The sequence below is a fragment of the Engystomops pustulosus genome, chromosome 9, assembly GCF_040894005.1.
Source record: "Engystomops pustulosus chromosome 9, aEngPut4.maternal, whole genome shotgun sequence".
NCBI classification, from domain to species: Eukaryota; Metazoa; Chordata; class Amphibia; order Anura; family Leptodactylidae; genus Engystomops; species Engystomops pustulosus.
In genome coordinates, this window is record NC_092419.1 from 62,091,392 (window position 1) to 62,114,602 (window position 23,211).

General features: G+C 45.4%; 99 pseudogenes; all 99 read left to right on the forward strand.

The window, feature by feature from the left end:
• Nucleotides 1-57: 57 nt before the first annotated feature.
• LOC140082027 (5S ribosomal RNA) lies at nt 58-176 on the forward strand (annotated as a pseudogene).
• Nucleotides 177-245: 69 nt separating this feature from the next.
• On the forward strand, nt 246-364 carry LOC140096399 (5S ribosomal RNA; annotated as a pseudogene).
• Nucleotides 365-434: 70 nt separating this feature from the next.
• Nucleotides 435-553, forward strand: LOC140096603 (5S ribosomal RNA; annotated as a pseudogene).
• A 69-nt stretch (nt 554-622) lies between these two features.
• Nucleotides 623-741, forward strand: LOC140097929 (5S ribosomal RNA; annotated as a pseudogene).
• A 259-nt stretch (nt 742-1,000) lies between these two features.
• LOC140090822 (5S ribosomal RNA) lies at nt 1,001-1,119 on the forward strand (annotated as a pseudogene).
• A 70-nt stretch (nt 1,120-1,189) lies between these two features.
• LOC140082038 (5S ribosomal RNA) lies at nt 1,190-1,308 on the forward strand (annotated as a pseudogene).
• A 69-nt stretch (nt 1,309-1,377) lies between these two features.
• Nucleotides 1,378-1,496, forward strand: LOC140089252 (5S ribosomal RNA; annotated as a pseudogene).
• A 70-nt stretch (nt 1,497-1,566) lies between these two features.
• Nucleotides 1,567-1,685, forward strand: LOC140097454 (5S ribosomal RNA; annotated as a pseudogene).
• Nucleotides 1,686-1,944: 259 nt separating this feature from the next.
• On the forward strand, nt 1,945-2,063 carry LOC140083877 (5S ribosomal RNA; annotated as a pseudogene).
• Nucleotides 2,064-2,133: 70 nt separating this feature from the next.
• On the forward strand, nt 2,134-2,252 carry LOC140078893 (5S ribosomal RNA; annotated as a pseudogene).
• Nucleotides 2,253-2,322: 70 nt separating this feature from the next.
• LOC140082049 (5S ribosomal RNA) lies at nt 2,323-2,441 on the forward strand (annotated as a pseudogene).
• A 247-nt stretch (nt 2,442-2,688) lies between these two features.
• Nucleotides 2,689-2,807, forward strand: LOC140087592 (5S ribosomal RNA; annotated as a pseudogene).
• A 69-nt stretch (nt 2,808-2,876) lies between these two features.
• Nucleotides 2,877-2,995, forward strand: LOC140092792 (5S ribosomal RNA; annotated as a pseudogene).
• Nucleotides 2,996-3,064: 69 nt separating this feature from the next.
• LOC140093710 (5S ribosomal RNA) lies at nt 3,065-3,183 on the forward strand (annotated as a pseudogene).
• A 633-nt stretch (nt 3,184-3,816) lies between these two features.
• Nucleotides 3,817-3,935, forward strand: LOC140096522 (5S ribosomal RNA; annotated as a pseudogene).
• A 70-nt stretch (nt 3,936-4,005) lies between these two features.
• On the forward strand, nt 4,006-4,124 carry LOC140083878 (5S ribosomal RNA; annotated as a pseudogene).
• A 70-nt stretch (nt 4,125-4,194) lies between these two features.
• LOC140087814 (5S ribosomal RNA) lies at nt 4,195-4,313 on the forward strand (annotated as a pseudogene).
• A 70-nt stretch (nt 4,314-4,383) lies between these two features.
• On the forward strand, nt 4,384-4,502 carry LOC140089303 (5S ribosomal RNA; annotated as a pseudogene).
• Nucleotides 4,503-4,749: 247 nt separating this feature from the next.
• Nucleotides 4,750-4,868, forward strand: LOC140087596 (5S ribosomal RNA; annotated as a pseudogene).
• A 69-nt stretch (nt 4,869-4,937) lies between these two features.
• LOC140092793 (5S ribosomal RNA) lies at nt 4,938-5,056 on the forward strand (annotated as a pseudogene).
• Nucleotides 5,057-5,125: 69 nt separating this feature from the next.
• On the forward strand, nt 5,126-5,244 carry LOC140093711 (5S ribosomal RNA; annotated as a pseudogene).
• Nucleotides 5,245-5,503: 259 nt separating this feature from the next.
• Nucleotides 5,504-5,622, forward strand: LOC140091860 (5S ribosomal RNA; annotated as a pseudogene).
• A 70-nt stretch (nt 5,623-5,692) lies between these two features.
• On the forward strand, nt 5,693-5,811 carry LOC140092010 (5S ribosomal RNA; annotated as a pseudogene).
• A 70-nt stretch (nt 5,812-5,881) lies between these two features.
• LOC140082060 (5S ribosomal RNA) lies at nt 5,882-6,000 on the forward strand (annotated as a pseudogene).
• A 69-nt stretch (nt 6,001-6,069) lies between these two features.
• LOC140078894 (5S ribosomal RNA) lies at nt 6,070-6,188 on the forward strand (annotated as a pseudogene).
• Nucleotides 6,189-6,258: 70 nt separating this feature from the next.
• On the forward strand, nt 6,259-6,377 carry LOC140090953 (5S ribosomal RNA; annotated as a pseudogene).
• Nucleotides 6,378-6,825: 448 nt separating this feature from the next.
• On the forward strand, nt 6,826-6,944 carry LOC140082072 (5S ribosomal RNA; annotated as a pseudogene).
• Nucleotides 6,945-7,013: 69 nt separating this feature from the next.
• LOC140082083 (5S ribosomal RNA) lies at nt 7,014-7,132 on the forward strand (annotated as a pseudogene).
• Nucleotides 7,133-7,201: 69 nt separating this feature from the next.
• On the forward strand, nt 7,202-7,320 carry LOC140093935 (5S ribosomal RNA; annotated as a pseudogene).
• Nucleotides 7,321-7,390: 70 nt separating this feature from the next.
• Nucleotides 7,391-7,509, forward strand: LOC140095621 (5S ribosomal RNA; annotated as a pseudogene).
• A 446-nt stretch (nt 7,510-7,955) lies between these two features.
• On the forward strand, nt 7,956-8,074 carry LOC140083879 (5S ribosomal RNA; annotated as a pseudogene).
• A 70-nt stretch (nt 8,075-8,144) lies between these two features.
• On the forward strand, nt 8,145-8,263 carry LOC140082057 (5S ribosomal RNA; annotated as a pseudogene).
• A 70-nt stretch (nt 8,264-8,333) lies between these two features.
• Nucleotides 8,334-8,452, forward strand: LOC140089265 (5S ribosomal RNA; annotated as a pseudogene).
• Nucleotides 8,453-8,522: 70 nt separating this feature from the next.
• On the forward strand, nt 8,523-8,641 carry LOC140090954 (5S ribosomal RNA; annotated as a pseudogene).
• Nucleotides 8,642-8,711: 70 nt separating this feature from the next.
• On the forward strand, nt 8,712-8,830 carry LOC140097930 (5S ribosomal RNA; annotated as a pseudogene).
• A 637-nt stretch (nt 8,831-9,467) lies between these two features.
• Nucleotides 9,468-9,586, forward strand: LOC140096526 (5S ribosomal RNA; annotated as a pseudogene).
• Nucleotides 9,587-9,656: 70 nt separating this feature from the next.
• On the forward strand, nt 9,657-9,775 carry LOC140089278 (5S ribosomal RNA; annotated as a pseudogene).
• A 70-nt stretch (nt 9,776-9,845) lies between these two features.
• LOC140087597 (5S ribosomal RNA) lies at nt 9,846-9,964 on the forward strand (annotated as a pseudogene).
• A 69-nt stretch (nt 9,965-10,033) lies between these two features.
• Nucleotides 10,034-10,152, forward strand: LOC140089290 (5S ribosomal RNA; annotated as a pseudogene).
• A 70-nt stretch (nt 10,153-10,222) lies between these two features.
• On the forward strand, nt 10,223-10,341 carry LOC140086391 (5S ribosomal RNA; annotated as a pseudogene).
• Nucleotides 10,342-10,600: 259 nt separating this feature from the next.
• On the forward strand, nt 10,601-10,719 carry LOC140078895 (5S ribosomal RNA; annotated as a pseudogene).
• Nucleotides 10,720-10,789: 70 nt separating this feature from the next.
• LOC140089302 (5S ribosomal RNA) lies at nt 10,790-10,908 on the forward strand (annotated as a pseudogene).
• Nucleotides 10,909-10,978: 70 nt separating this feature from the next.
• On the forward strand, nt 10,979-11,097 carry LOC140097989 (5S ribosomal RNA; annotated as a pseudogene).
• Nucleotides 11,098-11,167: 70 nt separating this feature from the next.
• On the forward strand, nt 11,168-11,286 carry LOC140097110 (5S ribosomal RNA; annotated as a pseudogene).
• A 70-nt stretch (nt 11,287-11,356) lies between these two features.
• On the forward strand, nt 11,357-11,475 carry LOC140084796 (5S ribosomal RNA; annotated as a pseudogene).
• A 70-nt stretch (nt 11,476-11,545) lies between these two features.
• On the forward strand, nt 11,546-11,664 carry LOC140087598 (5S ribosomal RNA; annotated as a pseudogene).
• A 69-nt stretch (nt 11,665-11,733) lies between these two features.
• Nucleotides 11,734-11,852, forward strand: LOC140089315 (5S ribosomal RNA; annotated as a pseudogene).
• Nucleotides 11,853-11,922: 70 nt separating this feature from the next.
• LOC140086392 (5S ribosomal RNA) lies at nt 11,923-12,041 on the forward strand (annotated as a pseudogene).
• A 70-nt stretch (nt 12,042-12,111) lies between these two features.
• On the forward strand, nt 12,112-12,230 carry LOC140097111 (5S ribosomal RNA; annotated as a pseudogene).
• Nucleotides 12,231-12,300: 70 nt separating this feature from the next.
• On the forward strand, nt 12,301-12,419 carry LOC140089327 (5S ribosomal RNA; annotated as a pseudogene).
• A 70-nt stretch (nt 12,420-12,489) lies between these two features.
• On the forward strand, nt 12,490-12,608 carry LOC140087599 (5S ribosomal RNA; annotated as a pseudogene).
• Nucleotides 12,609-12,677: 69 nt separating this feature from the next.
• Nucleotides 12,678-12,796, forward strand: LOC140094609 (5S ribosomal RNA; annotated as a pseudogene).
• A 69-nt stretch (nt 12,797-12,865) lies between these two features.
• LOC140093713 (5S ribosomal RNA) lies at nt 12,866-12,984 on the forward strand (annotated as a pseudogene).
• A 70-nt stretch (nt 12,985-13,054) lies between these two features.
• LOC140087387 (5S ribosomal RNA) lies at nt 13,055-13,173 on the forward strand (annotated as a pseudogene).
• Nucleotides 13,174-13,243: 70 nt separating this feature from the next.
• On the forward strand, nt 13,244-13,362 carry LOC140078896 (5S ribosomal RNA; annotated as a pseudogene).
• Nucleotides 13,363-13,432: 70 nt separating this feature from the next.
• Nucleotides 13,433-13,551, forward strand: LOC140089340 (5S ribosomal RNA; annotated as a pseudogene).
• A 70-nt stretch (nt 13,552-13,621) lies between these two features.
• LOC140090956 (5S ribosomal RNA) lies at nt 13,622-13,740 on the forward strand (annotated as a pseudogene).
• A 448-nt stretch (nt 13,741-14,188) lies between these two features.
• Nucleotides 14,189-14,307, forward strand: LOC140082094 (5S ribosomal RNA; annotated as a pseudogene).
• Nucleotides 14,308-14,376: 69 nt separating this feature from the next.
• Nucleotides 14,377-14,495, forward strand: LOC140096645 (5S ribosomal RNA; annotated as a pseudogene).
• Nucleotides 14,496-14,565: 70 nt separating this feature from the next.
• LOC140087600 (5S ribosomal RNA) lies at nt 14,566-14,684 on the forward strand (annotated as a pseudogene).
• A 69-nt stretch (nt 14,685-14,753) lies between these two features.
• On the forward strand, nt 14,754-14,872 carry LOC140097932 (5S ribosomal RNA; annotated as a pseudogene).
• A 70-nt stretch (nt 14,873-14,942) lies between these two features.
• On the forward strand, nt 14,943-15,061 carry LOC140096254 (5S ribosomal RNA; annotated as a pseudogene).
• A 259-nt stretch (nt 15,062-15,320) lies between these two features.
• On the forward strand, nt 15,321-15,439 carry LOC140095463 (5S ribosomal RNA; annotated as a pseudogene).
• Nucleotides 15,440-15,509: 70 nt separating this feature from the next.
• Nucleotides 15,510-15,628, forward strand: LOC140078897 (5S ribosomal RNA; annotated as a pseudogene).
• Nucleotides 15,629-15,698: 70 nt separating this feature from the next.
• Nucleotides 15,699-15,817, forward strand: LOC140087601 (5S ribosomal RNA; annotated as a pseudogene).
• A 69-nt stretch (nt 15,818-15,886) lies between these two features.
• On the forward strand, nt 15,887-16,005 carry LOC140083007 (5S ribosomal RNA; annotated as a pseudogene).
• Nucleotides 16,006-16,075: 70 nt separating this feature from the next.
• On the forward strand, nt 16,076-16,194 carry LOC140086393 (5S ribosomal RNA; annotated as a pseudogene).
• A 70-nt stretch (nt 16,195-16,264) lies between these two features.
• LOC140097112 (5S ribosomal RNA) lies at nt 16,265-16,383 on the forward strand (annotated as a pseudogene).
• Nucleotides 16,384-16,453: 70 nt separating this feature from the next.
• LOC140092110 (5S ribosomal RNA) lies at nt 16,454-16,572 on the forward strand (annotated as a pseudogene).
• A 69-nt stretch (nt 16,573-16,641) lies between these two features.
• Nucleotides 16,642-16,760, forward strand: LOC140094610 (5S ribosomal RNA; annotated as a pseudogene).
• A 69-nt stretch (nt 16,761-16,829) lies between these two features.
• Nucleotides 16,830-16,948, forward strand: LOC140086547 (5S ribosomal RNA; annotated as a pseudogene).
• Nucleotides 16,949-17,018: 70 nt separating this feature from the next.
• On the forward strand, nt 17,019-17,137 carry LOC140078898 (5S ribosomal RNA; annotated as a pseudogene).
• Nucleotides 17,138-17,207: 70 nt separating this feature from the next.
• On the forward strand, nt 17,208-17,326 carry LOC140097933 (5S ribosomal RNA; annotated as a pseudogene).
• A 259-nt stretch (nt 17,327-17,585) lies between these two features.
• LOC140082108 (5S ribosomal RNA) lies at nt 17,586-17,704 on the forward strand (annotated as a pseudogene).
• A 69-nt stretch (nt 17,705-17,773) lies between these two features.
• Nucleotides 17,774-17,892, forward strand: LOC140096768 (5S ribosomal RNA; annotated as a pseudogene).
• A 70-nt stretch (nt 17,893-17,962) lies between these two features.
• Nucleotides 17,963-18,081, forward strand: LOC140087602 (5S ribosomal RNA; annotated as a pseudogene).
• Nucleotides 18,082-18,150: 69 nt separating this feature from the next.
• LOC140097934 (5S ribosomal RNA) lies at nt 18,151-18,269 on the forward strand (annotated as a pseudogene).
• Nucleotides 18,270-18,339: 70 nt separating this feature from the next.
• Nucleotides 18,340-18,458, forward strand: LOC140096255 (5S ribosomal RNA; annotated as a pseudogene).
• A 259-nt stretch (nt 18,459-18,717) lies between these two features.
• Nucleotides 18,718-18,836, forward strand: LOC140095464 (5S ribosomal RNA; annotated as a pseudogene).
• A 70-nt stretch (nt 18,837-18,906) lies between these two features.
• Nucleotides 18,907-19,025, forward strand: LOC140078899 (5S ribosomal RNA; annotated as a pseudogene).
• Nucleotides 19,026-19,095: 70 nt separating this feature from the next.
• On the forward strand, nt 19,096-19,214 carry LOC140087603 (5S ribosomal RNA; annotated as a pseudogene).
• Nucleotides 19,215-19,283: 69 nt separating this feature from the next.
• Nucleotides 19,284-19,402, forward strand: LOC140086394 (5S ribosomal RNA; annotated as a pseudogene).
• Nucleotides 19,403-19,472: 70 nt separating this feature from the next.
• LOC140097113 (5S ribosomal RNA) lies at nt 19,473-19,591 on the forward strand (annotated as a pseudogene).
• Nucleotides 19,592-19,661: 70 nt separating this feature from the next.
• On the forward strand, nt 19,662-19,780 carry LOC140092111 (5S ribosomal RNA; annotated as a pseudogene).
• Nucleotides 19,781-19,849: 69 nt separating this feature from the next.
• On the forward strand, nt 19,850-19,968 carry LOC140094611 (5S ribosomal RNA; annotated as a pseudogene).
• A 69-nt stretch (nt 19,969-20,037) lies between these two features.
• LOC140092525 (5S ribosomal RNA) lies at nt 20,038-20,156 on the forward strand (annotated as a pseudogene).
• A 70-nt stretch (nt 20,157-20,226) lies between these two features.
• On the forward strand, nt 20,227-20,345 carry LOC140089352 (5S ribosomal RNA; annotated as a pseudogene).
• A 70-nt stretch (nt 20,346-20,415) lies between these two features.
• Nucleotides 20,416-20,534, forward strand: LOC140078900 (5S ribosomal RNA; annotated as a pseudogene).
• Nucleotides 20,535-20,604: 70 nt separating this feature from the next.
• On the forward strand, nt 20,605-20,723 carry LOC140089365 (5S ribosomal RNA; annotated as a pseudogene).
• A 70-nt stretch (nt 20,724-20,793) lies between these two features.
• LOC140090957 (5S ribosomal RNA) lies at nt 20,794-20,912 on the forward strand (annotated as a pseudogene).
• A 448-nt stretch (nt 20,913-21,360) lies between these two features.
• Nucleotides 21,361-21,479, forward strand: LOC140082119 (5S ribosomal RNA; annotated as a pseudogene).
• A 69-nt stretch (nt 21,480-21,548) lies between these two features.
• LOC140096892 (5S ribosomal RNA) lies at nt 21,549-21,667 on the forward strand (annotated as a pseudogene).
• Nucleotides 21,668-21,737: 70 nt separating this feature from the next.
• On the forward strand, nt 21,738-21,856 carry LOC140096376 (5S ribosomal RNA; annotated as a pseudogene).
• A 69-nt stretch (nt 21,857-21,925) lies between these two features.
• LOC140097935 (5S ribosomal RNA) lies at nt 21,926-22,044 on the forward strand (annotated as a pseudogene).
• Nucleotides 22,045-22,114: 70 nt separating this feature from the next.
• LOC140096256 (5S ribosomal RNA) lies at nt 22,115-22,233 on the forward strand (annotated as a pseudogene).
• Nucleotides 22,234-22,492: 259 nt separating this feature from the next.
• LOC140092011 (5S ribosomal RNA) lies at nt 22,493-22,611 on the forward strand (annotated as a pseudogene).
• A 70-nt stretch (nt 22,612-22,681) lies between these two features.
• LOC140078901 (5S ribosomal RNA) lies at nt 22,682-22,800 on the forward strand (annotated as a pseudogene).
• A 70-nt stretch (nt 22,801-22,870) lies between these two features.
• Nucleotides 22,871-22,989, forward strand: LOC140087604 (5S ribosomal RNA; annotated as a pseudogene).
• Nucleotides 22,990-23,058: 69 nt separating this feature from the next.
• Nucleotides 23,059-23,177, forward strand: LOC140083008 (5S ribosomal RNA; annotated as a pseudogene).
• The last annotated feature ends 34 nt before the right edge of the window (nt 23,178-23,211 follow it).

A 23,211-nucleotide genomic window follows, 5' to 3' on the forward strand; every position in this document is an offset into this window, starting at 1 on the left:
AAATTGTGTTAGTTTCTCTATGAGATAGTAAAAGAAGGTTCAAATTGAACAGCTGCTGTCAACGGCCATTCTAAGCTGAATGTGCCTGCTCTCGTCAGATCGCAGCAGCAATGCAGCTTAAGGCTTGGCAAGTACCAGCATGGGAGACTGGCTGGGAATTCCAAGTTCCGTTGACCTTTTTGAACCTGAAAATGTGTTAGTTTCTCTATGAGATAGTAAAAGAAGGTTCAAATTGAACAGCTGCTGTCAACGGCCATTCTAAGCTGAATGTGCCTGCTCTCATCAGATCGCAGCAGCAATGCAGCTTAAGGCTTGGCAAGTACCAGCATGGGAGACTGGCTGGGAATCCCAAGTTCCGTTGACCTTTTTGAACCTGAAAATTGTGTTAGTTTCTCTATGAGATAGCAAAAGAAGGTTCAAATTGAACAGCTGCTGTCAACGGCCATTCTAAGCTGAATGTGCCTGCTCTTGTCAGATCGCAGCAGCAATGCAGCGTAAGGCTTGGCAAGTACCAGCATGGGAGACTGGCTGGGAATTCCAAGTTCCGTTGACCTTTTTGAACCTGAAAATGTGTTAGTTTCTCTATGAGATAGTAAAAGAAGGTTCAAATTGAACAGCTGCTGTCAACGGCCATTCTAAGCTGAATGTGCCTGCTCTCGTCAGATCGCAGCAGCAATGCAGCTTAAGGCTTGGCAAGTACCAGCATGGGAGACTGGCTTGGAATCCCAAGTTCTGGTGACCTTTTTGAACCTGAAAATTGTGTTAGTTTCTATATGAGATAGTAGAAGAAGGTTCAAATTGAACAACTGCTGTCAACGGCCATTCCAAGCTGAATGTGCCTGCTCTTGTCAGATCGCAGCAGCAATGCAGCTTAAGGCTTGGCAAGTACCAGCATGGGAGACTGGCTTGGAATCCCAAGTTCTGGTGACCTTTTTGAACCTGAAAATTGTGTTAGTTTCTATATGAGATAGTAGAAGAAGGTTCAAATTGAACAACTGCTGTCAACGGCCATTCTAAGCTGAATGTGCCTGCTCTCGTCAGATCGCAGCAGCAATGCAGCTTAAGGCTTGGCAAGTACCAGCATGGGGGACTGGCTGGGAATCCCAAGTTCTGTTAACCTTTTTTAACCTGAAAATTGTGTTAGTTTCTCTATGAGATAGTAAAAGAAGGTTCAAATTGAACAGCTGCTGTCAACGGCCATTCTAAGCTGAATGTGCCTGCTCTCGTCAGATCGCAGCAGCAATGCAGCTTAAGGCTTGGCAAGTACCAGCATGGGAGACTGGCTGGGAATTCCAAGTTCCGTTGACCTTTTTGAACCTGAAAATGTGTTATTTTCTCTATGAGATAGTAAAAGAAGGTTCAAATTGAACAGCTGCTGTCAACGGCCATTCTAAGCTGAATGTGCCTGCTCTCGTCAGATCGCAGCAGCAATGCAGCTTAAGGCTTGGCAAGTACCAGCATGGGAGACTGGCTGGGAATCCCAAGTTCCGTTGACCTTTTTGAACCTGAAAATTGTGTTAGTTTCTCTATGAGATAGTAAAAGAAGGTTCAAATTGAACAGCTGCTGTCAACGGCCATTCTAAGCAGAATGTGCCTGCTCTTGTCAGATCGCAGCAGCAATGCTGCTTAAGGCTTGGCAAGTACCAGCATGGGAGACTGGCTTGGAATCCCAAGTTCTGTTGACCTTTTTGAACCTGAAAATTGTGTTAGTTTCTATATGAGATAGTAGAAGAAGGTTCAAATTGAACAACTGCTGTCAACGGCCATTCTAAGCTGAATGTGTGTGCTCTTGTCAGATCGCAGCAGCGATGCAGCTTAAGGCTTGGCAAGTACCAGCATGGGAGACTGGCTGGGAATCCCAAGTTCTGTTGACCTTTTTGAACCTGAAAATTGTGTTAGTTTCTCTATGAGATAGTAAAAGAAGGTTCAAATTGAACAGCTGCTGTCAACGGCAATTCTAAGCTGAATGTGCCTGCTCTCGTCAGATCGCAGCAGCAATGCAGCTTAAGGCTTGGCAAGTACCAGCATGGGAGACTGGCTGGGAATCCCAAGTTCCGTTGACCTTTTTGAACCTGAAAATTGTGTTAGTTTCTCTATGAGATAGCAAAAGAAGGTTCAAATTGAACAGCTGCTGTCAACGGCCATTCTAAGCTGAATGTGCCTGCTCTCGTCAGATCGCAGCAGCAATGCAGCTTAAGGCTTGGCAAGTACCAGCATGGGAGACTGGCTGGGAATCCCAAGTTCTGTTGACCTTTTTTAACCTGAAAATTGTGTTATTTTCTCTATGAGATAGTAAAAGAAGGTTCAAATTGAACAGCTGCTGTCAACGGCCATTCTAAGCTGAATGTGCCTGCTCTCGTCAGATCGCAGCAGCAATGCAGCTTAAGGCTTGGCAAGTACCAGCATGGGAGACTGGCTGGGAATTCCAAGTTCCGTTGACCTTTTTGAACCTGAAAATGTGTTAGTTTCTCTATGAGATAGTAAAAGAAGGTTCAAATTGAACAGCTGCTGTCAACGGCCATTCTAAGCTGAATGTGCCTGCTCTCATCAGTTTGCAGCTTAAGGCTTGGCAAGTACCAGCATGGGAGACTGGCTGGGAATCCCAAGTTCCGTTGACCTTTTTGAACCTGAAAATTGTGTTAGTTTCTCTATGAGATAGCAAAAGAAGGTTCAAATTGAACAGCTGCTGTCAACGGCCATTCTAAGCTGAATGTGCCTGCTCTCGTCAGATCGCAGCAGCAATGCAGCGTAAGGCTTGGCAAGTACCAGCATGGGAGACTGGCTGGGAATTCCAAGTTCCGTTGACCTTTTTGAACCTGAAAATGTGTTAGTTTCTCTATGAGATAGTAAAAGAAGGTTCAAATTGAACAGCTGCTGTCAACGGCCATTCTAAGCTGAATGTGCCTGCTCTCGTCAGATCGCAGCAGCAATGCAGTGTAAGGCTTGGCAAGTACCAGCATGGGAGACTGGCTGGGAATTCCAAGTTCCGTTGACCTTTTTGAACCTGAAAATGTGTTAGTTTCTCTATGAGATAGTAAAAGAAGGTTCAAATTGAACAGCTGCTGTCAACGGCCATTCTAAGCTGAATGTGCCTGCTCTCGTCAGATCGCAGCAGCAATGCAGCTTAAGGCTTGGCAAGTACCAGCATGGGAGACTGCCTTGGAATCCCAAGTTCTGGTGACCTTTTTGAACCTGAAAATTGTGTTAGTTTCTATATGAGATAGTAGAAGAAGGTTCAAATTGAACAACTGCTGTCAACGGCCATTCTAAGCTGAATGTGTGTGCTCTTGTCAGATCGCAGCAGCGATGCAGCTTAAGGCTTGGCAAGTACCAGCATGGGAGACTGGCTGGGAATCCCAAGTTCTGTTGACCTTTTTGAACCTGAAAATTGTGTTAGTTTCTCTATGAGATAGTAAAAGAAGGTTCAAATTGAACAGCTGCTGTCAACGGCAATTCTAAGCTGAATGTGCCTGCTCTCGTCAGATCGCAGCAGCAATGCAGCTTAAGGCTTGGCAAGTACCAGCAAGACTGGCTGGGAATCCCAAGTTCCGTTGACCTCTTTGAACCTGAGAATTGTGTTAGTTTCTCTATGAGATAGCAAAAGAAGGTTCAAATTGAACAGCTGTTGTCAACGGCCATTCTAAGCTGAATGTGCCTGCTCTTGTCAGATCGCAGCAGCAATGCAGCTTAAGGCTTGGCAAGTTCCAGCATGGGAGACTGGCTTGGAATCCCAAGTTCTGGTGACCTTTTTGAACCTGAAAATTGTGTTAGTTTCTATATGAGATAGTAGAAGAAGGTTCAAATTGAACAGCTGCTGTCAACGGCCATTCTAAGCTGAATGTGCCTGCTCTCATCAGATCGCAGCAGCAATGCAGCTTAAGGCTTGGCAAGTACCAGCATGGGAGACTGGCTGGGAATCCCAAGTTCCGTTGACCTTTTTGAACCTGAAAATTGTGTTAGTTTCTCTATGAGATAGTAAAAGAAGGTTCAAATTGAACAGCTGCTGTCAACGGCAATTCTAAGCTGAATGTGCCTGCTCTCGTCAGATCGCAGCAGCAATGCAGCTTAAGGCTTGGCAAGTACCAGCATGGGAGACTGGCTGGGAATCCCAAGTTCCGTTGACCTTTTTGAACCTGAAAATTGTGTTAGTTTCTCTATGAGATAGCAAAAGAAGGTTCAAATTGAACAGCTGCTGTCAACGGCCATTCTAAGCTGAATGTGCCTGCTCTCGTCAGATCGCAGCAGCAATGCAGCTTAAGGCTTGGCAAGTACCAGCAAGGGAGACTGGCTGGGAATCCCAAGTTCTGTTGACCTTTTTTAACCTGAAAATTGTGTTATTTTCTCTATGAGATAGTAAAAGAAGGTTCAAATTGAACAGCTGCTGTCAACGGCCATTCTAAGCTGAATGTGCCTGCTCTCGTCAGATCGCAGCAGCAATGCAGCTTAAGGCTTGGCAAGTACCAGCATGGGAGACTGGCTGGGAATTCCAAGTTCGGTTGACCTTTTTGAACCTGAAAATGTGTTAGTTTCTCTATGAGATAGTAAAAGAAGGTTCAAATTGAACAGCTGCTGTCAACGGCCATTCTAAGCTGAATGTGCCTGCTCTCATCAGTTTGCAGCTTAAGGCTTGGCAAGTACCAGCATGGGAGACTGGCTGGGAATCCCAAGTTCCGTTGACCTTTTTGAACCTGAAAATTGTGTTAGTTTCTCTATGAGATAGCAAAAGAAGGTTCAAATTGAACAGCTGCTGTCAACGGCCATTCTAAGCTGAATGTGCCTGCTCTCGTCAGATCGCAGCAGCAATGCAGCGTAAGGCTTGGCAAGTACCAGCATGGGAGACTGGCTGGGAATTCCAAGTTCCGTTGACCTTTTTGAACCTGAAAATGTGTTAGTTTCTCTATGAGATAGTAAAAGAAGGTTCAAATTGAACAGCTGCTGTCAACGGCCATTCTAAGCTGAATGTGCCTGCTCTCGTCAGATCGCAGCAGCAATGCAGTGTAAGGCTTGGCAAGTACCAGCATGGGAGACTGGCTGGGAATTCCAAGTTCCGTTGACCTTTTTGAACCTGAAAATGTGTTAGTTTCTCTATGAGATAGTAAAAGAAGGTTCAAATTGAACAGCTGCTGTCAACGGCCATTCTAAGCTGAATGTGCCTGCTCTCGTCAGATCGCAGCAGCAATGCAGCTTAAGGCTTGGCAAGTACCAGCATGGGAGACTGCCTTGGAATCCCAAGTTCTGGTGACCTTTTTGAACCTGAAAATTGTGTTAGTTTCTATATGAGATAGTAGAAGAAGGTTCAAATTGAACAACTGCTGTCAACGGCCATTCTAAGCTGAATGTGTGTGCTCTTGTCAGATCGCAGCAGCGATGCAGCTTAAGGCTTGGCAAGTACCAGCATGGGAGACTGGCTGGGAATCCCAAGTTCTGTTGACCTTTTTGAACCTGAAAATTGTGTTAGTTTCTCTATGAGATAGTAAAAGAAGGTTCAAATTGAACAGCTGCTGTCAACGGCAATTCTAAGCTGAATGTGCCTGCTCTCGTCAGATCGCAGCAGCAATGCAGCTTAAGGCTTGGCAAGTACCAGCATGGGAGACTGGCTTGGAATCCCAAGTTCCGTTGACCTCTTTGAACCTGAGAATTGTGTTAGTTTCTCTATGAGATAGCAAAAGAAGGTTCAAATTGAACAGCTGTTGTCAACGGCCATTCTAAGCTGAATGTGCCTGCTCTTGTCAGATCGCAGCAGCAATGCAGCTTAAGGCTTGGCAAGTACCAGCATGGGGGACTGGCTGGGAATCCCAAGTTCTGTTGACCTTTTTGAACCTGAAAATTGTGTTAGTTTCTCTATGAGATAGTAAAAGAAGGTTCAAATTGAACAGCTGCTGTCAACGGCCATTCTAAGCTGAATGTGCCTGCTCTCGTCAGATCGCAGCAGCAATGCAGCTTAAGGCTTGGCAAGTACCAGCATGGGAGACTGGCTGGGAATTCCAAGTTCCGTTGACCTTTTTGAACCTGAAAATGTGTTAGTTTCTCTATGAGATAGTAAAAGAAGGTTCAAATTGAACAGCTGCTGTCAACGGCCATTCTAAGCTGAATGTGCCTGCTCTCGTCAGATCGCAGCAGCAATGCAGCTTAAGGCTTGGCAAGTACCAGCATGGGAGACTGGCTGGGAATCCCAAGTTCTGTTGACCTTTTTGAACCTGAAAATTGTGTTAGTTTCTCTATGAGATAGCAAAAGAAGGTTCAAATTGAACAGCTGCTGTCAACGGCCATTCTAAGCTGAATGTGCCTGCTCTTGTCAGATCGCAGCAGCAATGCAGCTTAAGGCTTGGCAAGTACCAGCATGGGAGACTGGCTGGGAATCCCAAGTTCTGTTGACCTTTTTGAACCTGAAAATTGTGTTAGTTTCTCTATGAGATAGTAAAAGAAGGTTCAAATTGAACAGCTGCTGTCAACGGCCATTCTAAGCTGAATGTGCCTGCTCTTGTCAGATCGCAGCAGCAATGCAGCTTAAGGCTTGGCAAGTACCAGCATGGGAGACTGGCTTGGAATCCCAAGTTCTGGTGACCTTTTTGAACCTGAAAATTGTGTTAGTTTCTATATGAGATAGTAGAAGAAGGTTCAAATTGAACAACTGCTGTCAACGGCCATTCTAAGCTGAATGTGTGTGCTCTTGTCAGATCGCAGCAGCGATGCAGCTTAAGGCTTGGCAAGTACCAGCATGGGAGACTGGCTGGGAATCCCAAGTTCTGTTGACCTTTTTGAACCTGAAAATTGTGTTAGTTTCTCTATGAGATAGTAAAAGAAGGTTCAAATTGAACAGCTGCTGTCAACGGCCATTCTAAGCTGAATGTGCCTGCTCTCGTCAGATCGCAGCAGCAATGCAGCTTAAGGCTTGGCAAGTACCAGCATGGGAGACTGGCTGGGAATTCCAAGTTCCGTTGACCTTTTTGAACCTGAAAATGTGTTAGTTTCTCTATGAGATAGTAAAAGAAGGTTCAAATTGAACAGCTGCTGTCAACGGCCATTCTAAGCTGAATGTGCCTGCTCTCGTCAGATCGCAGCAGCAATGCAGCTTAAGGCTTGGCAAGTACCAGCATGGGAGACTGGCTGGGAATTCCAAGTTCCGTTGACCTTTTTGAACCTGAAAATGTGTTAGTTTCTCTATGAGATAGTAAAAGAAGGTTCAAATTGAACAGCTGCTGTCAACGGCCATTCTAAGCTGAATGTGCCTGCTCTCATCAGTTTGCAGCAGCAATGCAGCTTAAGGCTTGGCAAGTACCAGCATGGGAGACTGGCTGGGAATCCCAAGTTCCGTTGACCTTTTTGAACCTGAAAATTGTGTTAGTTTCTCTATGAGATAGCAAAAGAAGGTTCAAATTGAACAGCTGCTGTCAACGGCCATTCTAAGCTGAATGTGCCTGCTCTCGTCAGATCGCAGCAGCAATGCAGCGTATGGCTTGGCAAGTACCAGCATGGGAGACTGGCTGGGAATTCCAAGTTCCGTTGACCTTTTTGAACCTGAAAATGTGTTAGTTTCTCTATGAGATAGTAAAAGAAGGTTCAAATTGAACAGCTGCTGTCAACGGCCATTCTAAGCTGAATGTGCCTGCTCTCGTCAGATCGCAGCAGCAATGCAGTGTAAGGCTTGGCAAGTACCAGCATGGGAGACTGGCTGGGAATTCCAAAATCCGTTGACCTTTTTGAACCTGAAAATGTGTTAGTTTCTCTATGAGATAGTAAAAGAAGGTTCAAATTGAACAGCTGCTGTCAACGGCCATTCTAAGCTGAATGTGCCTGCTCTCGTCAGATCGCAGCAGCAATGCAGCTTAAAGCTTGGCAAGTACCAGCATGGGAGACTGCCTTGGAATCCCAAGTTCTGGTGACCTTTTTGAACCTGAAAATTGTGTTAGTTTCTATATGAGATAGTAGAAGAAGGTTCAAATTGAACAACTGCTGTCAACGGCAATTCTAAGCTGAATGTGCCTGCTCTCGTCAGATCGCAGCAGCAATGCAGCTTAAGGCTTGGCAAGTACCAGCATGGGAGACTGGCTGGGAATCCCAAGTTCCGTTGACCTCTTTGAACCTGAGAATTGTGTTAGTTTCTCTATGAGATAGCAAAAGAAGGTTCAAATTGAACAGCTGCTGTCAACGGCCATTCTAAGCTGAATGTGCCTGCTCTCGTCAGATCGCAGCAGCAATGCAGCTTAAGGCTTGGCAAGTACCAGCATGGGGGACTGGCTGGGAATCCCAAGTTCTGTTGACCTTTTTGAACCTGAAAATTGTGTTAGTTTCTCTATGAGATAGTAAAAGAAGGTTCAAATTGAACAGCTGCTGTCAACGGCCATTCTAAGCTGAATGTGCCTGCTCTCGTCAGATCGCAGCAGCAATGCAGCTTAAGGCTTGGCAAGTACCAGCATGGGAGACTGGCTGGGAATCCCAAGTTCCGTTGACCTTTTTGAACCTGAAAATTGTGTTAGTTTCTCTATGAGATAGCAAAAGAAGGTTCAAATTGAACAGCTGCTGTCAACGGCCATTCTAAGCTGAATGTGCCTGCTCTTGTCAGATCGCAGCAGCAATGCAGCTTAAGGCTTGGCAAGTACCAGCATGGGAGACTGGCTGGGAATCCCAAGTTCTGTTGACCTTTTTGAACCTGAAAATTGTGTTAGTTTCTCTATGAGATAGTAAAAGAAGGTTCAAATTGAACAGCTGCTGTCAACGGCCATTCTAAGCTGAATGTGCCTGCTCTCGTCAGATCGCAGCAGCAATGCAGCTTAAGGCTTGGCAAGTACCAGCATGGGAGACTGGCTTGGAATCCCAAGTTCTGGTGACCTTTTTGAACCTGAAAATTGTGTTAGTTTCTATATGAGATAGTAGAAGAAGGTTCAAATTGAACAACTGCTGTCAACGGCCATTCCAAGCTGAATGTGCCTGCTCTTGTCAGATCGCAGCAGCAATGCAGCTTAAGGCTTGGCAAGTACCAGCATGGGAGACTGGCTTGGAATCCCAAGTTCTGGTGACCTTTTTGAACCTGAAAATTGTGTTAGTTTCTATATGAGATAGTAGAAGAAGGTTCAAATTGAACAACTGCTGTCAATGGCCATTCTAAGCTGAATGTGCCTGCTCTTGTCAGATCGCAGCAGCAATGCAGCTTAAGGCTTGGCAAGTACCAGCATGGGAGATGGGCTGGGAATCCCAAGTTCTGTTGACCTTTTTGAACCTGAAAATTGTGTTAGTTTCTCTATGAGATAGTAAAAGAAGGTTCAAATTGAACAGCTGCTGTCAACGACCATTCTAAGCTGAATGTGCCTGCTCTTGTCAGATCGCAGCAGCAATGCAGCTTAAGGCTTGGCAAGTACCAGCATGGGAGACTGGCTTGGAATCCCAAGTACTGGTGACCTTTTTGAACCTGAAAATTGTGTTAGTTTCTATATGAGATAGTAGAAGAAGGTTCAAATTGAACAACTGCTGTCAACGGCCATTCTAAGCTGAATGTGTGTGCTCTCGTCAGATCGCAGCAGCAATGCAGCTTAAGGCTTGGCAAGTACCAGCATGGGAGACTGGCTGGGAATCCCAAGTTCTGTTGACCTTTTTGAACTTGAAAATTGTTTTAGTTTCTCTATGAGATAGTAAAAGAAGGTTCAATTTGAAATGCTGCTGTCAACGGCCATTCTAAGCTGAATGTGCCTGCTCTCGTCAGATCGCAGCAGCAATGCAGCTTAAGGCTTGGCAAGTACCAGCATGGGAGACTGGCTGGGAATCCCAAGTTCCGTTGACCTTTTTGAACCTGAAAATTGTGTTAGTTTCTCTATGAGATAGTAAAAGAAGGTGCAAATTGAACAGCTGCTGTCAACGGCCATTCTAAGCTGAATGTGCCTGCTCTCGTCAGATCGCAGCAGCAATGCAGCGTAAGGCTTGGCAAGTACCAGCATGGGAGACTGGCTGGGAATTCCAAGTTCCGTTGACCTTTTTGAACCTGAAAATGTGTTAGTTTCTCTATGAGATAGTAAAAGAAGGTTCAAATTGAACAGCTGCTGTCAACGGCCATTCTAAGCTGAATGTGCCTGCTCTCGTCAGATCGCAGCAGCAATGCAGCTTAAGGCTTGGCAAGTACCAGCATGGGAGACTGGCTGGGAATCCCAAGTTCCGTTGACCTTTTTGAACCTGAAAATTGTGTTAGTTTCTCTATGAGATAGCAAAAGAAGGTTCAAATTGAGCAGCTGCTTTCAACGGCCATTCTAAGCTGAATGTGCCTGCTCTCGTCAGATCGCAGCAGCAATGCAGCTTAAGGCTTGGCAAGTACCAGCATGGGAGACTGGCTGGGAATCCCAAGTTCTGTTGACCTTTTTGAACCTGAAAATTGTGTTAGTTTCTCCATGAGATAGTAAAAGAAGGTTCAAATTGAACAGCTGCTGTCAACGGCCATTCTAAGCTGAATGTGCGTGCTCTTGTCAGATCGCAGCAGCGATGCAGCTTAAGGCTTGGCAAGTACCAGCATGGAAGACTGGCTGGGAATCCCAAGTTCTGTTGACCTTTTTGAACTTGAAAATTGTTTTAGTTTCTCTATGAAATAGTAAAAGAAGGTTCAATTTGAAATGCTGCTGTCAACGGCCATTCTAAGCTGAATGTGCCTGCTCTCGTCAGATCGCAGCAGCAATGCAGCTTAAGGCTTGGCAAGTACCAGCATGGGAGACTGGCTGGGAATCCCAAGTTCTGTTGACCTTTTTGAACCTGAAAATTGTGTTAGTTTCTCTTTGAGATAGCAAAAGAAGGTTCAAATTGAACAGCTGCTGTCAACGGCCATTCTAAGCTGAATGTGCCTGCTCTCGTCAGATCGCAGCAGCAATGCAGCTTAAGGCTTGGCAAGTACCAGCATGGGAGACTGGCTGGGAATCCCAAGTTCCGTTGACCTTTTTGAACCTTAAAATTGTGTTAGTTTCTCTATGAGATAGCAAAAGAAGGTTCAAATTGAACAGCTGCTGTCAACGTCCATTCTAAGCTGAATGTGCCTGCTCTCGTCAGATAGCAGCAGCAATGCAGCTTAAGGCTTGGTAAGTACCAGCATGGGAGACTGGCTGGGAATCCCAAGTTCTGTTGACCTTTTTGAACCTGAAAATTGTGTTAGTTTCTCCATGAGATAGTAAAAGAAGGTTCAAATTGAACAGCTGCTGTCAACGGCCATTCTAAGCTGAATGTGCGTGCTCTTGTCAGATCGCAGCAGCGATGCAGCTTAAGGCTTGGCAAGTACCAGCATGGGAGACTGGCTGGGAATCCCAAGTTCTGTTGACCTTTTTGAACTTGAAAATTGTTTTAGTTTCTCTATGAGATAGTAAAAGAAGGTTCAATTTGAAATGCTGCTTTCAACGGCCATTCTAAGCTGAATGTGCCTGCTCTCGTCAGATCGCAGCAGCAATGCAGCTTAAGGCTTGGCAAGTACCAGCATGGGAGACTGGCTGGGAATCCCAAGTTCCGTTGACCTTTTTGAACCTGAAAATTGTGTTAGTTTCTCTATGAGATAGTAAAAGAAGGTGCAAATTGAACAGCTGCTGTCAACGGCCATTCTAAGCTGAATGTGCCTGCTCTCGTCAGATCGCAGCAGCAATGCAGCGTAAGGCTTGGCAAGTACCAGCATGGGAGACTGGCTGGGAATTCCAAGTTCCGTTGACCTTTTTGAACCTGAAAATGTGTTAGTTTCTCTATGAGATAGTAAAAGAAGGTTCAAATTGAACAGCTGCTGTCAACGGCCATTCTAAGCTGAATGTGCCTGCTCTCGTCAGATCGCAGCAGCAATGCAGCTTAAGGCTTGGCAAGTACCAGCATGGGAGACTGGCTGGGAATCCCAAGTTCCGTTGACCTTTTTGAACCTGAAAATTGTGTTAGTTTCTCTATGAGATAGCAAAAGAAGGTTCAAATTGAACAGCTGCTTTCAACGGCCATTCTAAGCTGAATGTGCCTGCTCTCGTCAGATCGCAGCAGCAATGCAGCTTAAGGCTTGGCAAGTACCAGCATGGGAGACTGGCTGGGAATCCCAAGTTCTGTTGACCTTTTTGAACCTGAAAATTGTGTTAGTTTCTCCATGAGATAGTAAAAGAAGGTTCAAATTGAACAGCTGCTGTCAACGGCCATTCTAAGCTGAATGTGCGTGCTCTTGTCAGATCGCAGCAGCGATGCAGCTTAAGGCTTGGCAAGTACCAGCATGGGAGACTGGCTGGGAATCCCAAGTTCTGTTGACCTTTTTGAACTTGAAAATTGTTTTAGTTTCTCTATGAGATAGTAAAAGAAGGTTCAATTTGAAATGCTGCTGTCAACGGCCATTCTAAGCTGAATGTGCCTGCTCTCGTCAGATCGCAGCAGCAATGCAGCTTAAGGCTTGGCAAGTACCAGCATGGGAGACTGGCTGGGAATCCCAAGTTCCGTTGACCTTTTTGAACCTGAAAATTGTGTTAGTTTCTCTATGAGATAGCAAAAGAAGGTTCAAATTGAACAGCTGCTGTCAACGGCCATTCTAAGCTGAATGTGCCTGCTCTCGTCAGATCGCAGCAGCAATGCAGCGTAAGGCTTGGCAAGTACCAGCATGGGAGACTGGCTGGGAATTCCAAGTTCCGTTGACCTTTTTGAACCTAAAAATGTGTTAGTTTCTCTATGAGATAGTAAAAGAAGGTTCAAATTGAACAGCTGCTGTCAACGGCCATTCTAAGCTGAATGTGCCTGCTCTCGTCAGATCGCAGCAGCAATGCAGTGTAAGGCTTGGCAAGTACCATTATGGGAGACTGGCTGGGAATTCCAAGTTCCGTTGACCTTTTTGAACCTGAAAATGTGTTAGTTTCTCTATGAGATAGTAAAAGAAGGTTCAAATTGAACAGCTGCTGTCAACGGCCATTCTAAGCTGAATGTGCCTGCTCTCGTCAGATCGCAGCAGCAATGCAGCTTAAGGCTTGGCAAGTACCAGCATGGGAGACTGCCTTGGAATCCCAAGTTCTGGTGACCTTTTTGAACCTGAAAATTGTGTTAGTTTCTATATGAGATAGTAGAAGAAGGTTCAAATTGAACAACTGCTGTCGACGGCAATTCTAAGCTGAATGTGCCTGCTCTCGTCAGATCGCAGCAGCAATGCAGCTTAAGGCTTGGCAAGTACCAGCATGGGAGACTGGCTGGGAATCCCAAGTTCCGTTGACCTCTTTGAACCTGAGAATTGTGTTAGTTTCTCTATGAGATAGCAAAAGAAGGTTCAAATTGAACAGCTGCTGTCAACGGCCATTCTAAGCTGAATGTGCCTGCTCTCGTCAGATCGCAGCAGCAATGCAGCTTAAGGCTTGGCAAGTACCAGCATGGGAGACTGGCTGGGAATCCCAAGTTCTGTTGACCTTTTTGAACCTGAAAATTGTGTTAGTTTCTCTATGAGATAGTAAAAGAAGGTTCAAATTGAACAGCTGCTGTCAACGGCCATTCTAAGCTGAATGTGCCTGCTCTCGTCAGATCGCAGCAGCAATGCAGCTTAAGGCTTGGCAAGTACCAGCATGGGAGACTGGCTGGGAATCCCAAGTTCCGTTGACCTTTTTGAACCTGAAAATTGTGTTAGTTTCTCTATGAGATAGCAAAAGAAGGTTCAAATTGAACAGCTGCTGTCAACGGCCATTCTAAGCTGAATGTGCCTGCTCTTGTCAGATCGCAGCAGCAATGCAGCTTAAGGCTTGGCAAGTACCAGCATGGGAGACTGGCTGGGAATCCCAAGTTCTGTTGACCTTTTTGAACCTGAAAATTGTGTTAGTTTCTCTATGAGATAGTAAAAGAAGGTTCAAATTGAACAGCTGCTGTCAATGGCCATTCTAAGCTGAATGTGCCTGCTCTTGTCAGATCGCAGCAGCAATGCAGCTTAAAGCTTGGCAAGTACCAGCATGGGAGACTGGCTTGGAATCCCAAGTTCTGGTGACCTTTTTGAACCTGAAAATTGTGTTAGTTTCTATATGAGATAGTAGAAGAAGGTTCAAATTGAACAACTGCTGTCAACGGCCATTCTAAGCTGAATGTGTGTGCTCTTGTCAGATCGCAGCAGCGATGCAGCTTAAGGCTTGGCAAGTACCAGCATGGGAGACTGGCTGGGAATCCCAAGTTCTGTTGACCTTTTTGAACCTGAAAATTGTGTTAGTTTCTCTATGAGATAGTAAAAGAAGGTTCAAATTGAACAGCTGCTGTCAACGGCCATTCTAAGCTGAATGTGCCTGCTCTCGTCAGATCGCAGCAGCAATGCAGCTTAAGGCTTGGCAAGTACCAGCATGGGAGACTGGCTGGGAATTCCAAGTTCCGTTGACCTTTTTGAACCTGAAAATGTGTTAGTTTCTCTATGAGATAGTAAAAGAAGGTTCAAATTGAACAGCTGCTGTCAACGGCCATTCTAAGCTGAATGTGCCTGCTCTCATCAGATCGCAGCAGCAATGCAGCTTAAGGCTTGGCAAGTACCAGCATGGGAGACTGGCTGGGAATCCCAAGTTCCGTTGACCTTTTTGAACCTGAAAATTGTGTTAGTTTCTCTATGAGATAGCAAAAGAAGGTTCAAATTGAACAGCTGCTGTCAACGGCCATTCTAAGCTGAATGTGCCTGCTCTCGTCAGATCGCAGCAGCAATGCAGCGTAAGGCTTGGCAAGTACCAGCATGGGAGACTGGCTGGGAATTCCAAGTTCCGTTGACCTTTTTGAACCTGAAAATGTGTTAGTTTCTCTATGAGATAGTAAAAGAAGGTTCAAATTGAACAGCTGCTGTCAACGGCCATTCTAAGCTGAATGTGCCTGCTCTCGTCAGATCGCAGCAGCAATGCAGCTTAAGGCTTGGCAAGTACCAGCATGGGAGACTGGCTTGGAATCCCAAGTTCTGGTGACCTTTTTGAACCTGAAAATTGTGTTAGTTTCTATATGAGATAGTAGAAGAAGGTTCAAATTGAACAACTGCTGTCAACGGCCATTCTAAGCTGAATGTGCCTGCTCTTGTCAGATCGCAGCAGCAATGCAGCTTAAGGCTTGGCAAGTACCAGCATGGGAGACGGGCTGGGAATCCCAAGTTCTGTTGACCTTTTTGAACCTGAAAATTGTGTTAGTTTCTCTATGAGATAATAAAAGAAGGTTCAAATTGAACAGCTGCTGTCAACGGCCATTCTAAGCTGAATGTGCCTGCTCTTGTCAGATCGCAGCAGCAATGCAGCTTAAGGCTTGGCAAGTACCAGCATGGGAGACTGGCTTGGAATCCCAAGTTCTGGTGACCTTTTTGAACCTGAAAATTGTGTTAGTTTCTATATGAGATAGTAGAAGAAGGTTCAAATTGAACAACTGCTGTCAACGGCCATTCTAAGCTGAATGTGTGTGCTCTCGTCAGATCGCAGCAGCAATGCAGCTTAAGGCTTGGCAAGTACCAGCATGGGAGACTGGCTGGGAATCCCAAGTTCCGTTGACCTTTTTGAACCTGAAAATTGTGTTAGTTTCTCTATGAGATAGCAAAAGAAGGTTCAAATTGAACAGCTGCTGTCAACGGCCATTCTAAGCTGAATGTGCCTGCTCTCGTCAGATCGCAGCAGCAATGCAGCTTAAGGCTTGGCAAGTACCAGCATGGGAGACTGGCTGGGAATCCCAAGTTCTGTTGACCTTTTTAAACCTGAAAATTGTGTTAGTTTCTCTATGAGATAGTAAAAGAAGGTTCAAATTGAACAGCTGCTGTCAACGGCCATTCTAAGCTGAATGTGCCTGCTCTCGTCAGATCGCAGCAGCAATGCAGCGTAAGGCTTGGCAAGTACCAGCATGGGAGACTGGCTGGGAATTCCAAGTTCCGTTGACCTTTTTGAACCTGAAAATGTGTTAGTTTCTCTATGAGATAGTAAAAGAAGGTTCAAATTGAACAGCTGCTGTCAACGGCCATTCTAAGCTGAATGTGCCTGCTCTCGTCAGATCGCAGCAGCAATGCAGCTTAAGGCTTGGCAAGTACCAGCATGGGAGACTGGCTGGGAATCTCAAGTTCCGTTGACCTTTTTGAACCTGAAAATTGTGTTAGTTTCTCTATGAGATAGCAAAAGAAGGTTCAAATTGAGCATCTGCTTTCAACGGCCATTCTAAGCTGAATGTGCCTGCTCTCGTCAGATCGCAGCAGCAATGCAGCTTAAGGCTTGGCAAGTACCAGCATGGGAGACTGGCTGGGAATCCCAAGTTCTGTTGACCTTTTTGAACCTGAAAATTGTGTTAGTTTCTCCATGAGATAGTAAAAGAAGGTTCAAATTGAACAGCTGCTGTCAACGGCCATTCTAAGCTGAATGTGCGTGCTCTTGTCAGATCGCAGCAGCGATGCAGCTTAAGGCTTGGCAAGTACCAGCATGGGAGACTGGCTGGGAATCCCAAGTTCTGTTGACCTTTTTGAACCTGAAAATTGTGTTAGTTTCTCTATGAGATAGCAAAAGAAGGTTCAAATTGAACAGCTGCTGTCAATGGCCATTCTAAGCTGAATGTGCCTGCTCTCGTCAGATCGCAGCAGCAATGCAGCGTAAGGCTTGGCAAGTACCAGCATGGGAGACTGGCTGGGAATTCCAAGTTCCGTTGACCTTTTTGAACCTAAAAATGTGTTAGTTTCTCTATGAGATAGTAAAAGAAGGTTCAAATTGAACAGCTGCTGTCAACGGCCATTCTAAGCTGAATGTGCCTGCTCTCGTCAGATCGCAGCAGCAATGCAGTGTAAGGCTTGGCAAGTACCATTATGGGAGACTGGCTGGGAATTCCAAGTTCCGTTGACCTTTTTGAACCTGAAAATGTGTTAGTTTCTCTATGAGATAGTAAAAGAAGGTTCAAATTGAACAGCTGCTGTCAACGGCCATTCTAAGCTGAATGTGCCTGCTCTCGTCAGATCGCAGCAGCAATGCAGCTTAAGGCTTGGAAAGTACCAGCATGGGAGACTGCCTTGGAATCCCAAGTTCCGTTGACCTCTTTGAACCTGAGAATTGTGTTAGTTTCTCTATGAGATAGCAAAAGAAGGTTCAAATTGAACAGCTGCTGTCAACGGCCATTCTAAGCTGAATGTGCCTGCTCTCGTCAGATCGCAGCAGCAATGCAGCTTAAGGCTTGGCAAGTACCAGCATGGGAGACTGGCTGGGAATCCCAAGTTCTGTTGACCTTTTTGAACCTGAAAATTGTGTTAGTTTCTCTATGAGATAGTAAAAGAAGGTTCAAATTGAACAGCTGCTGTCAACGGCCATTCTAAGCTGAATGTGCCTGCTCTCGTCAGATCGCAGCAGCAATGCAGCTTAAGGCTTGGCAAGTACCAGCATGGGAGACTGGCTTGGAATCCCAAGTTCTGGTGACCTTTTTGAACCTGAAAATTGTGTTAGTTTCTATATGAGATAGTAGAAGAAGGTTCAAATTGAACAACTGCTGTCAACGGCCATTCTAAGCTGAATGTGTGTGCTCTTGTCAGATCGCAGCAGCGATGCAGCTTAAGGCTTGGCAAGTACCAGCATGGGAGACTGGCTGGGAATCCCAAGTTCTGTTGACCTTTTTGAACCTGAAAATTGTGTTAGTTTCTCTATGAGATAGTAAAAGAAGGTTCAAATTGAACAGCTGCTGTCAACGGCCATTCTAAGCTGAATGTGCCTGCTCTCGTCAGATCGCAGCAGCAATGCAGCTTAAGGCTTGGCAAGTACCAGCATGGGAGACTGGCTGGGAATTCCAAGTTCCGTTGACCTTTTTGAACCTGAAAATGTGTTAGTTTCTCTATGAGATAGTAAAAGAAGGTTCAAATTGAACAGCTGCTGTCAACGGCCATTCTAAGCTGAATGTGCCTGCTCTCATCAGATCGCAGCAGCAATGCAGCTTAAGGCTTGGCAAGTACCAGCATGGGAGACTGGCTGGGAATCCCAAGTTCCGTTGACCTTTTTGAACCTGAAAATTGTGTTAGTTTCTCTATGAGATAGCAAAAGAAGGTTCAAATTGAACAGCTGCTGTCAACGGCCATTCTAAGCTGAATGTGCCTGCTCTCGTCAGATCGCAGCAGCAATGCAGCGTAAGGCTTGGCAAGTACCAGCATGGGAGACTGGCTGGGAATTCCAAGTTCCGTTGACCTTTTTGAACCTGAAAATGTGTTAGTTTCTCTATGAGATAGTAAAAGAAGGTTCAAATTGAACAGCTGCTGTCAACGGCCATTCTAAGCTGAATGTGCCTGCTCTCGTCAGATCGCAGCAGCAATGCAGCTTAAGGCTTGGCAAGTACCAGCATGGGAGACTGGCTTGGAATCCCAAGTTCTGGTGACCTTTTTGAACCTGAAAATTGTGTTAGTTTCTATATGAGATAGTAGAAGAAGGTTCAAATTGAACAACTGCTGTCAACGGCCATTCTAAGCTGAATGTGCCTGCTCTTGTCAGATCGCAGCAGCAATGCAGCTTAAGGCTTGGCAAGTACCAGCATGGGAGACGGGCTGGGAATCCCAAGTTCTGTTGACCTTTTTGAACCTGAAAATTGTGTTAGTTTCTCTATGAGATAGTAAAAGAAGGTTCAAATTGAACAGCTGCTGTCAACGGCCATTCTAAGCTGAATGTGCCTGCTCTTGTCAGATCGCAGCAGCAATGCAGCTTAAGGCTTGGCAAGTACCAGCATGGGAGACTGGCTTGGAATCCCAAGTTCTGGTGACCTTTTTGAACCTGAAAATTGTGTTAGTTTCTATATGAGATAGTAGAAGAAGGTTCAAATTGAACAACTGCTGTCAACGGCCATTCTAAGCTGAATGTGTGTGCTCTCGTCAGATCGCAGCAGCAATGCAGCTTAAGGCTTGGCAAGTACCAGCATGGGAGACTGGCTGGGAATCCCAAGTTCCGTTGACCTTTTTGAACCTGAAAATTGTGTTAGTTTCTCTATGAGATAGCAAAAGAAGGTTCAAATTGAACAGCTGCTGTCAACGGCCATTCTAAGCTGAATGTGCCTGCTCTCGTCAGATCGCAGCAGCAATGCAGCTTAAGGCTTGGCAAGTACCAGCATGGGAGACTGGCTGGGAATCCCAAGTTCTGTTGACCTTTTTAAACCTGAAAATTGTGTTAGTTTCTCTATGAGATAGTAAAAGAAGGTTCAAATTGAACAGCTGCTGTCAACGGCCATTCTAAGCTGAATGTGCCTGCTCTCGTCAGATCGCAGCAGCAATGCAGCGTAAGGCTTGGCAAGTACCAGCATGGGAGACTGGCTGGGAATTCCAAGTTCCGTTGACCTTTTTGAACCTGAAAATGTGTTAGTTTCTCTATGAGATAGTAAAAGAAGGTTCAAATTGAGCATCTGCTTTCAACGGCCATTCTAAGCTGAATGTGCCTGCTCTCGTCAGATCGCAGCAGCAATGCAGCTTAAGGCTTGGCAAGTACCAGCATGGGAGACTGGCTGGGAATCCCAAGTTCTGTTGACCTTTTTGAACCTGAAAATTGTGTTAGTTTCTCCATGAGATAGTAAAAGAAGGTTCAAATTGAACAGCTGCTGTCAACGGCCATTCTAAGCTGAATGTGCGTGCTCTTGTCAGATCGCAGCAGCGATGCAGCTTAAGGCTTGGCAAGTACCAGCATGGGAGACTGGCTGGGAATCCCAAGTTCTGTTGACCTTTTTGAACCTGAAAATTGTGTTAGTTTCTCTATGAGATAGCAAAAGAAGGTTCAAATTGAACAGCTGCTGTCAATGGCCATTCTAAGCTGAATGTGCCTGCTCTCGTCAGATCGCAGCAGCAATGCAGCGTAAGGCTTGGCAAGTACCAGCATGGGAGACTGGCTGGGAATTCCAAGTTCCGTTGACCTTTTTGAACCTAAAAATGTGTTAGTTTCTCTATGAGATAGTAAAAGAAGGTTCAAATTGAACAGCTGCTGTCAACGGCCATTCTAAGCTGAATGTGCCTGCTCTCGTCAGATCGCAGCAGCAATGCAGTGTAAGGCTTGGCAAGTACCATTATGGGAGACTGGCTGGGAATTCCAAGTTCCGTTGACCTTTTTGAACCTGAAAATGTGTTAGTTTCTCTATGAGATAGTAAAAGAAGGTTCAAATTGAACAGCTGCTGTCAACGGCCATTCTAAGCTGAATGTGCCTGCTCTCGTCAGATCGCAGCAGCAATGCAGCTTAAGGCTTGGAAAGTACCAGCATGGGAGACTGCCTTGGAATCCCAAGTTCTGGTGACCTTTTTGAACCTGAAAATTGTGTTAGTTTCTATATGAGATAGTAGAAGAAGGTTCAAATTGAACAACTGCTGTCAACGGCCATTCTAAGCTGAATGTGCCTGCTCTCGTCAGATCGCAGCAGCAATGCAGCTTAAGGCTTGGCAAGTACCAGCATGGGAGACTGGCTGGGAATCCCAAGTTCCGTTGACCTCTTTGAACCTGAGAATTGTGTTAGTTTCTCTATGAGATAGCAAAAGAAGGTTCAAATTGAACAGCTGCTGTCAACGGCCATTCTAAGCTGAATGTGCCTGCTCTCGTCAGATCGCAGCAGCAATGCAGCTTAAGGCTTGGCAAGTACCAGCATGGGAGACTGGCTGGGAATCCCAAGTTCTGTTGACCTTTTTGAACCTGAAAATTGTGTTAGTTTCTCTATGAGATAGTAAAAGAAGGTTCAAATTGAACAGCTGCTGTCAACGGCCATTCTAAGCTGAATGTGCCTGCTCTCGTCAGATCGCAGCAGCAATGCAGCTTAAGGCTTGGCAAGTACCAGCATGGGAGACTGGCTGGGAATCCCAAGTTCCGTTGACCTTTTTGAACCTGAAAATTGTGTTAGTTTCTCTATGAGATAGCAAAAGAAGGTTCAAATTGAACAGCTGCTGTCAACGGCCATTCTAAGCTGAATGTGCCTGCTCTTGTCAGATCGCAGCAGCAATGCAGCTTAAGGCTTGGCAAGTACCAGCATGGGAGACTGGCTGGGAATCCCAAGTTCTGTTGACCTTTTTGAACCTGAAAATTGTGTTAGTTTCTCTATGAGATAGTAAAAGAAGGTTCAAATTGAACAGCTGCTGTCAATGGCCATTCTAAGCTGAATGTGCCTGCTCTTGTCAGATCGCAGCAGCAATGCAGCTTAAGGCTTGGCAAGTACCAGCATGGGAGACTGGCTTGGAATCCCAAGTTCTGGTGACCTTTTTGAACCTGAAAATTGTGTTAGTTTCTATATGAGATAGTAGAAGAAGGTTCAAATTGAACAACTGCTGTCAACGGCCATTCTAAGCTGAATGTGTGTGCTCTTGTCAGATCGCAGCAGCGATGCAGCTTAAGGCTTGGCAAGTACCAGCATGGGAGACTGGCTGGGAATCCCAAGTTCTGTTGACCTTTTTGAACCTGAAAATTGTGTTAGTTTCTCTATGAGATAGTAAAAGAAGGTTCAAATTGAACAGCTGCTGTCAACGGCCATTCTAAGCTGAATGTGCCTGCTCTCGTCAGATCGCAGCAGCAATGCAGCTTAAGGCTTGGCAAGTACCAGCATGGGAGACTGGCTGGGAATTCCAAGTTCCGTTGACCTTTTTGAACCTGAAAATGTGTTAGTTTCTCTATGAGATAGTAAAAGAAGGTTCAAATTGAACAGCTGCTGTCAACGGCCATTCTAAGCTGAATGTGCCTGCTCTCATCAGATCGCAGCAGCAATGCAGCTTAAGGCTTGGCAAGTACCAGCATGGGAGACTGGCTGGGAATCCCAAGTTCCGTTGACCTTTTTGAACCTGAAAATTGTGTTAGTTTCTCTATGAGATAGCAAAAGAAGGTTCAAATTGAACAGCTGCTGTCAACGGCCATTCTAAGCTGAATGTGCCTGCTCTCGTCAGATCACAGCAGCAATGCAGCGTAAGGCTTGGCAAGTACCAGCATGGGAGACTGGCTGGGAATTCCAAGTTCCGTTGACCTTTTTGAACCTGAAAATGTGTTAGTTTCTCTATGAGATAGTAAAAGAAGGTTCAAATTGAACAGCTGCTGTCAACGGCCATTCTAAGCTGAATGTGCCTGCTCTCGTCAGATCGCAGCAGCAATGCAGCTTAAGGCTTGGCAAGTACCAGCATGGGAGACTGGCTTGGAATCCCAAGTTCTGGTGACCTTTTTGAACCTGAAAATTGTGTTAGTTTCTATATGAGATAGTAGAAGAAGGTTCAAATTGAACAACTGCTGTCAACGGCCATTCTAAGCTGAATGTGCCTGCTCTTGTCAGATCGCAGCAGCAATGCAGCTTAAGGCTTGGCAAGTACCAGCATGGGAGACGGGCTGGGAATCCCAAGTTCTGTTGACCTTTTTGAACCTGAAAATTGTGTTAGTTTCTCTATGAGATAGTAAAAGAAGGTTCAAATTGAACAGCTGCTGTCAACGGCCATTCTAAGCTGAATGTGCCTGCTCTTGTCAGATCGCAGCAGCAATGCAGCTTAAGGCTTGGCAAGTACCAGCATGGGAGACTGGCTTGGAATCCCAAGTTCTGGTGACCTTTTTGAACCTGAAAATTGTGTTAGTTTCTATATGAGATAGTAGAAGAAGGTTCAAATTGAACAACTGCTGTCAACGGCCATTCTAAGCTGAATGTATGTGCTCTCGTCAGATCGCAGCAGCAATGCAGCTTAAGGCTTGGCAAGTACCAGCATGGGAGACTGGCTGGGAATCCCAAGTTCCGTTGACCTTTTTGAACCTGAAAATTGTGTTAGTTTCTCTATGAGATAGCAAAAGAAGGTTCAAATTGAACAGCTGCTGTCAACGGCCATTCTAAGCTGAATGTGCCTGCTCTCGTCAGATCGCAGCAGCAATGCAGCTTAAGGCTTGGCAAGTACCAGCATGGGAGACTGGCTGGGAATCCCAAGTTCTGTTGACCTTTTTAAACCTGAAAATTGTGTTAGTTTCTCTATGAGATAGTAAAAGAAGGTTCAAATTGAACAGCTGCTGTCAACGGCCATTCTAAGCTGAATGTGCCTGCTCTCGTCAGATCGCAGCAGCAATGCAGCGTAAGGCTTGGCAAGTACCAGCATGGGAGACTGGCTGGGAATTCCAAGTTCCGTTGACCTTTTTGAACCTGAAAATGTGTTAGTTTCTCTATGAGATAGTAAAAGAAGGTTCAAATTGAACAGCTGCTGTCAACGGCCATTCTAAGCTGAATGTGCCTGCTCTCGTCAGATCGCAGCAGCAATGCAGCTTAAGGCTTGGCAAGTACCAGCATGGGAGACTGGCTGGGAATCTCAAGTTCCGTTGACCTTTTTGAACCTGAAAATTGTGTTAGTTTCTCTAT